We start from the raw sequence: 8,713 nt of genomic DNA, 5'->3' as shown, positions 1-8,713 counted from the left end.
TCCCGAGCTTTTTACATTGACACCATCCCAACTAACACATCCATACTAAATCCAGGAAAGGAAGAGACCAGGGATCAGAGGACAGTGGGTGGGTGGGAAAAAAGTTTCTTCAGGACAGCCTTTCCGTCTAGGGGCCCACAACGTCCATCATTCCCAGCTAACTAGTCCATCATTCTCAGCTAACCAGTCCATCATTCCCAGCTAACCAAGGCTCCCTCGACTGGGTGTGATAGAAATAGGAGCTTAACATGGATTATGAGGTGCATCTCAACATATCTCGAGGGCACCAAGCTGGAGAAGGTTGCCACCATGTGTGGAAAGCCTAATCTATTACTTGAAATATTTCTCAGCCACCCACTATTCTATGACTCTCAAGGAATTTACGATGCCTAAAATATATAACAGGAAACAATGCAAGAGGTACTTCCAAAGAAAATATACATTCAACCAGAGGTATTCAATCTTGGCAACCTTAATAGGTGTGGACTTCAACTCCCACAATTCCTCAGCATGCTGGCTGAGGTTGGACACCCCTGTTTTAAACATTGTAGGTATTCTCCTCAAGTTATGACAGCCTTATACAGAAGATTAATAAATTAATAAATAGCCATAAGACAGCCTGGTTGTGTTTACTGGATCCTGAACTTCAGTTCTCTCCTGGGCATGGAAAAACAGATCATTATTTTTATTTATCATTCAAAGGTCACCTTTGAAAACAGCATGACAACAGCTTGCATTTCCAGGCAAGGGTGCTCAAAAAACAGAGCATAGAATAATAGAGTTGGAAGGGGCCTTAGAGGTCTTCTCCTACTCCAACTCCCTACTCAAGCAGGAGACCCTGTACCATTTCAGACAAATGGCTGTCCAGACTCTTCTTAAAGGCCTCCAGCGATGGAGCCCCCATGATTTCTGAAGGCAAGCAATTCCCCGGTTTAACTGTTCTCACTGTCAGGACATTTCTTAGTTCCAGGCTGGATCTCTCCTTGATAATCTTTGATCTGCTACTGCTATGTCTTGTATTGCCCTCAGGTGCTTCCCCCTTCTTTTGTTTCTGGTCCATTATAGTCAGTGAGGAATCCTTGGTGTTCTCCGAGCTTGGTTGTTTTCTTGCAGACATTTCATTACCCAACTAGAATAAAATCAAGGTCACGTGAAGTATTAATACCACTTTACAAGGCCTTGGTAAGGCCACACTTGGAATACTGCATCCAGTTTTGGTCACCACAATGTAAAAAAGGTGTCGAGACTCTAGAAAGAGTGCAGAGTGCAGCAACAAAGAGTGCAGCAACAAAGATGATTAGGGGACTGGAGGCTAAAACATACAGGGAACGGTTGCTGGAATTGGGTATGTGTAGTTTAACGAAGAAAAGGATGAGGGGGGGACATGTAGCAGTGTTCCAATATTTGAGGGGCTGCCACAAAGAAGAGGGAGTCAAGCTATTCTCCAAAGCACCTGAAAGCAGGACAAGAAGCAACAGATGGAAACTAGTCAAGGAGAGAAGCAACCTAGAACTAAGGAGAAACTTCCTGACAGTTAGGACAATTAACCAGTGGAACAACCTTCCTCCAGAAGTGGTGAATGCTCCAAAACTGGAAGTTTTTAAGAAGAGACTGGACAGCCATTTGTCTGAAAAGGTATAGGGTTTCCTGCCTGAGAAGCGGGTTGGACTAGATGACCTCCAAGGTCCCTTCCAGCTTTATTATTGTTATTGTTATTGTTACTGTTACTGTTATTGTTGTTTTGTGTTGTTTTGTGTTGTTTTGTTTTGTTGTTTGTTGTTATTGTTATTATTGTTTGTTGTTGTTATTGTTATGATGATGATGATGATGATGATTTGGATAGCACCATCAACGCCAGAAGGGAGTGGGGGTTGTAGAGTGGAAGAGAGGGAGAGGTGGGGGGTGGGGTGGGGGCCGAAGAACTGTGGAGGCCTTGGAGCTCTCTGAGCTTGGTTGTTTTTGTGCAGATGTTTCATTACCCAAACTAGGATTTACTGGATGAGGATGAGGTACCTTAGAGCAGCGTTTCCCAACCTTAGGAACTTGAAGATGCGTGGACTTCAACTCCCAGAATTCCCCAGCCAGCATAGGTTGGGAAACGCTGCCTTAGAGGGAAGTTGCTGATGCCCATTTCTGCTAATTTTAATGGGAACGTTCCTCTTTTTTTCATTTTGTGGTGTTTTAGGCAGGTTTTCATGTCCTCAAGCTGCTGAATAGCTTATTTATTTACTAGATTTATATCCCAACTTTGTTTAGTGCCAGTCAAGGCAGCATTTTTCTACTTTTCTACGGCAAATTTGGGCTGTGAGACTGGCTCAAAGCTACCCAGCCAGCTTTCATGTCTAAGAGCAGACCAAAATTCATGATCCCCTAACGTCTGGTCTAGCGCCTTAATCGCTACCCCAAAATGGCTCTCAAATTCTTTGGAGAGTGAGGCAAAATGGGCAGATGCAGAGACCCAGAAAGAATGAAAGATTAGCAAATAATCCATTCAGAGAAAGAAAGAAATATGTGTTGCTCAAAGGCTGATCTAGAAATCTATATATACCTTGATTGGAAATCCCCTGGCAATCCCAGGCCTGTAGTCTGGGGGATCAAACAACAACAATATCAACAACCCATCCCAGAAGATGGAAATGCCAAACCATTTCAATATTATTCCCCAGAAAAGTACCTTGATGAACTTGTCTCAAGGTAAGGTGCCTGGAGATCAGCTTAGCCCAAAGGCCATTGTGTGTGTGTGTGTGTGTGTATGTGTGTATGTATGTATGTGTTTTACTGGACGGTCAATCTCCTGGTGGCCTGGACCACGTTAGCTAGTGCAGAAGTCTCCAAACTTGGCAACTTTAAGACTTGTAGACTTCAAAGCCCAGAATCCCCCAGCCAGCCACGTTGAAGTCCACAGGTCTTAAAGTTGGCAAGTTTGGAGACCCCCCCCAGCCAGTGGGAAGGATTGTTCCTTAATGCTAAGGAGGTGGACAGCTCTAAAAACCATGATCCCAAATTTGCTGAGGTGGCATCTTGCCTTAGGACTTAGGTCAAACCATGATGGAATAGAGAACATTGTCCCAGCATTTAAGGGCTAAGAGACTAGAAGAGAGGACAAAGGTTTTGGCCTTATTGTTTGTTTGAATACTGTTTATTCCTTGCTAGCAGAAGGAAGAAGCCCCATCCTCCCTCCATTGCATTGCTTGTGCCTGGGCCAAGGGTGTGATCCTCTTGCATTGCCCTCTGCCCCTTTCTGCAAAGTGTGGAAAGGAGAACAGCTGACTTGGTTTTCTCTTCACCCTTGGCCTTTCTGGGGGACCTCAAGAGAAAGTCAAGGATCAGCGAGGAGCGGAGACTGGGGATCCCTGCTGATGAAGCTTCTCTCAGCTCCCTGAGAAAACGCAGCTGCAAAATGCCCCAATTAAGGTCCATTTGCAGAAAGCCAACAGGTAGGCTGGCTTCTGCCCTTCCCCAAGAGGCAGGTGCCTATTCTGCTTCACTGAAAGACAACAGGTTCAACAGGACCCTGGATGCTGAGGGGAGGGAACTTCCCAAGAGTGGCCACTTAGGACTTGGGGTTTGGGGAAAGGAAGATGGCTCTGGACTCTCGCCTCCCCCTCCTTTTAAAATAGTTTCTCACAAAGGAAACGGTGCCGCTGCAGAGGAAAGTTTCAACGGAGAGCTTCCTCCGTGTCTATTCACTGCCTTCATTTGCTAAACTGTTGGAGCCCAGAGGAAGGGAGGGAGGGAGGGAGGAGAGAAAGAAAGAAAGAAAAGGATAAGGAAAGAGAAAGAGAAAACAAGGCATGAATAAATTAGAACCAAACAGAACAATTCAATTCAGAACAATGCTGAAGAAAGAAAGAAAGAAAGAAAGAAAGAAAGAAAGAAAGAAAGAAAGGAGGGAAGGAGGGAGGGAAGGAGGGAGGAGAGAAAGAAAGAAAGAAAAGGATAAGGAAAGAGAAAACAAGGCATGAATAAATTAGAACCAAACAGAACAATTCAATTCAGAACAATGCTGAAGAAAGAAAGAAAGAAAGAAAGAAAGAAAGAAAGAAAGAAAGAAAGAAAGAAAGAAAGAAAGAAAGGAGGGAGTGAAGAAAAGAAGGATGGGAGGGAAGAAGGGAGGGAGAAAGGAAGGAAGGAAAACAGAAAGGGAAAATAGAAAAGAAGGAAAGAGTAAGAAAGAGAGAGAAAAGAAAGAGAGAAATAAATGAAGAAGGGAGGGGGCAGGAGTGAGGGAAGAAAAGGATGGGAGGGAAGAAGAGAGGGAGGGAGTAAGGAAGGAAAACAAAGGGGAAAGAGGAAAGAAGGAAAGAGAAAAAGAAAGGAAGACCGAGAAAAAAAAGAAAGAAAGAAAGAAAGAAAAGAAAGAAAGAAAGAAAGAAAGAAAGAAAGAAAAGGAAGGGGAAAGAGAAAACAAGGCATGAATAAATTAGAACCAAACACAACCATTCACTTCCGTCAGATGCTGGAGTTGAACCCTCAAGTGTTGTGGTTAATTTGGATTCCTTTACTGAGCAGACTGACAGCCTTGAAGGATGTTTCTGAGTTTGTGATGCAAGGATTCTTCTGTTTATTAATTATGTAACATACAGAAATGGGGAGAAGAGTTTCCTTTTTATTGTCTTGATAGTAAGATAATAATTTAACTAACTCAGAGCAGAGGAGGTTCAAATGAGAACCTGTGCCTAGGAGGATTTCTTGTCCGCCAGAGGTTCCATTAGACCAGCCCCAAGCCAGCCTATCCGTGATTGGATTTCCATCCTGGTCTCTTGCTGGCTCTCTCCACAACCTCTGTTAGAACCCTCTTCAGATAGCATACCTCTATCTCTTCAGCTTTGTTGTTTTATCTGTGAAACAAGAGATAAAGCTCTCTGGCCCTTGATCTCCATTTTCTTCAGATCTATTTCAGCAGCCATCTCAGATTTGTGATTCATCTTGAAGAGATTGGCATCCTCTGGCCAGCAGCTGGAACGGCAGATTTGAGGAGGAGTCACAGAAAGAGCCTAGATAAGGCATTTTGTTTAAGGTAACGTATGCACTGCATAAGATTTCCAAGCTCACATTTGTAAGGTTGGGATAAGATGAAGATAATGGAAAATCAGAAGAGTCACATATCAGGCCTTGGCGTCTGTTTCTTCCTCAGGTTCTCTAAGTCAAGGGTCCTCAACCTGGGCAACTTTTAAGACTTGTGGACTTCAACACCCAGAATTCTTCAGCCAGCAAAGTGGGAAGAGACCTTGGAGGTCTTCTAGTCCAACCCTCTTCTCAAGCAGGAGACCCTAGACCAGGGGTAGGGAACCTTGGCTCTTTGATGACTTGTGGACTTCAACTCCCAGAATTCCTGAGCCAGCTATGCTGAGGGAAAAGGGAGAGGTTTCCAAGCTGAGCCATGCTGGCTGAGGAATTCTGGGAGTTGAAGTCCATGAGTCATGAAGGGGCCATAGTTCCCCCATGCTGACTCAGGAATTCTGGGAGTTGAAGTCCACGAGTTGTAAAAGAGCCAAGGTTGCCTATCCCTGCCCTAGACCAGCATCTGACGGAATTGAATGGTTCTGTTTTGTTCTAATTTATTCATGCCTTGTTTTCTCTTTCCCCTTCCTTATCTTTCTTTCTTTTCTTTCTTCCTCTTCCTCTTTCTTTTCTTTCTTTTTTTTCTCGGTCATCCTTTCTTTTTCTTTTTCCTTTTCTCTTTTCCCTTTGTTATCCTTCCTTTCTCTCTCCCTCTCTTCTTCCCTCCCATCCTTGTCTTCCCTCACTCCTGCCCCCTCCCTTCTTTATTTGTTTATTTCTCTCTCTCTGCAACTTCCAGGATAAAATGAAGCCGAAGAAATGAGCCTTTGAAATCATTGGCAGAGAGGCATGGAAAAAGAAATATTTGAAGAGCACAGATTCGCCAAATTTGGATGAGCCCTGGTTTCTGAGCATGGTAGAAGAATCTTTCTTCACAACAGCTTATGCAAGAATTAAGTCTTAAGAATTATGGAAAAGTACATGTTTTACATGTCTTCTCCACCAGTCTCTTAGAAAACCACCTAAAGATGTGGCCATCTCATCCCTAGAGCAACTCATTCCATAATGTACATTCTAGGTCTGGGGTTCCCATTGGGGGTGCAAGACGATATACCAGGGGGATGGAAAAACTTGACACTTCAAAATTATAGTGTATGTGCATAGTTCACTGCCGTTATTTTGAACTTTTGTAAGGGGTGCGAGAATATATCAGAAGCCTTCTAGGGGTGCGGGGTATAGAAAAGGTTAGGAGTTGCTGCTCTAGATCAAGGGTCCCCAACCCCTGGTTTGTGGACCAGTACTGGGCCACAGCATGCCAGCAACCGGTCCACACAAACAAGGAAAGACCCATCCGCGGGATGCAGGCAGCACACAAAACCACGCTGTATAGTTTTTCCACCTGTTGAATTGGAAAGAGAGAGATCAAGAAGTTTCACCCCTTTAGGAAGAACAGTTGCAGGAATTGGGTATGTCAAGTCTAAGGAAGAGAAAGACTCGGGGGGACATGATAGCAGTGTTCCAATATTTGAGGCGTTGCCACAAAGAAGAGGGGTGAACTTATTCTCCAAAGCACACAAAGGCAGGACAAGAAACAATGGATGGAAGATCATTAAAAAGAGATCACGCCTACAACTAATTTTTTGACAGTGAGGATAATTAACTAGTGGAGCGGCTTGCCTTCAGAAGTTGTGGGTGCTCCATCACTGGAGGTTTTTAAGAAGAGACTGATCAGATGACTCCACAAGAAGACTAGAACAGTACTAAGAGCTGCATCTCACTTTCTTCGGCCATGTCACGCAGGGGAATTCACTGGAGAAAGCAATTATGTTTGGAAGAGTTGGTGATAAGAGAAGTACGTCCAAAGAACATTAGCAACTTGGAATCACAAAATGGATATTTTCAAAGACCACTTAAGGTAAAGGTTCCCCCCGCACATGCGTGCTAGTCGTTTCCAACTCTAGGGGCTGGTGCTCATCTCCATTTCAAAGCTGAAGAGCCAGCGCTTGTCTGAGGAGTCTCCGTGGTCATGTGGCTGGCATGACTGGATGCGGTTATCTTCCCACCGTAGTGGTCCCTAGTTTTCTACTTGCATTTTTACGTGCTTTTGAACTGCTAGGTTGGCAGAAGCTGGCGCTCACTCTGTTACGCGGCACTCAGGATTCGACCCGCCCAACTGCTGATCTTCTGATCAACAAGCTTAGCGTCCTAACCCACTGAGCCATCGCGTCCCTAAAGACCACTTATACACTACTAAAAGTCTCATTGTGTTTATCTGTTTGTACCCTCGTTAGCCCAAATGATGCATTACAAAGCAACAGTTTTTGAATCAAGGTATGTAAAACCTGCTAACTTAAAGAATAATTTTAAAAAATCTGGCTTAACTACTCCTGGGGAATTAAAATTTTCAGTTTCATTTGCAAAGGTATAGCAAAGGTCATGTGCATGACTAGTAAGTTACTGGGGAAGCCAGTAGAAAATCAGAAGTCATTCCAGCTGCTACTGCTTTTTTGCCCAGCCATGTCTTTCTGTTCATCTGTTTAGGTAAGTAAATACTGATCTATTATTGACGTTCAGTACCACTACAATTATTTTTTTGCTTATGAGGTATGCTGTTCCTAGATAACCACAGGCCATTCAGCATTGGGGTAAAAGAATATGGCCAACCTAAAATTTAATTTTCATTCTGATCACATCAGACCTCATGGCCTTTCTCCCAAAGGATGACCCAATGGGTCACAGAATTCTCTAGCATTAGTACAAAATCCACACTCCTGAACTTCCAAATGCAATTTTGAACTAGATCTGAAGTCCAACTAGAAAAGTTGGAAGTCTTGTTTGTGTCCTACACAAACAAGGCACAATCTTTCATTGCATGGGCCAATAATTACTAATCAGGAAGCTGCTCCTGACTTCAAACAAAATAAGAATGGTAGTCCTGACATTTACCCAATTTTCCTGAAAGATACTTGGCATGAATTTGGGTGTCTTTGGAAAACTCGCAGGAAGAGTTGGGGTAATGGTGTCTCTTTTAAAATAAAAAGTTTGGGAGAGATTTCTCACATACTCTTAAACTCTCTACTTTCTGTGACAGTACTTTGTACTCCAGACATAGAGCAAAAATTGCTCACCAACCTGTCAAACATTTGTGGTCTTCTCCAGAAGATTTGTCTTAACACTTGGGATGGTCTTGAAACTCGCTGGCCCACTTGCTGTTAAAAATTGGGCAATGTTTGAAAAGTGTACTACTTTTATAGTTAGACAGGAATCCGTCTCTGAAGACCTCTGGGGGAAAGCATTCTGGGTTAGGAATTTCAATTTAACAATGTGATTTTCAATAAGCCATAAAATAATAACTCTGGTTGATCAGCAAACTTGTTTAATGGCATCAGATATCTGTGTATTTTTGTGCATTGAAATTCAGCATTCAGATGAGCCGGCCCCACACCAAAACAAATGGAATATTATGATTGATTAAAAAAAATAGTGCAAATTGGGCCCATTTGCGTCATGTACTTAACTTTTATAGTTTATATCACTGGTGGTGAAAGCAAGGACCTCTAAAGCAGGGGTCCTCAACCTTGGCAACTTTAAGACTTGTGGACTTCAACTCCCAGAATTCCTCAGCCAGCAAAGCTGACTAAGGAATTCTGAGAGTTGAAATCCACAAGTCTTAAAGTTGCCAAGGTTGAGGACCCCTGCTCTAAAGAAT

This window comes from Vipera ursinii (genome assembly GCF_947247035.1).
Source record: "Vipera ursinii genome assembly, chromosome: 12".
In the NCBI taxonomy this organism is placed as follows: Eukaryota; Metazoa; Chordata; class Lepidosauria; order Squamata; family Viperidae; genus Vipera; species Vipera ursinii.
The sequence above is the reverse complement of the archived record's forward strand: the minus strand, read 5'-3'. Positions refer to the sequence as shown.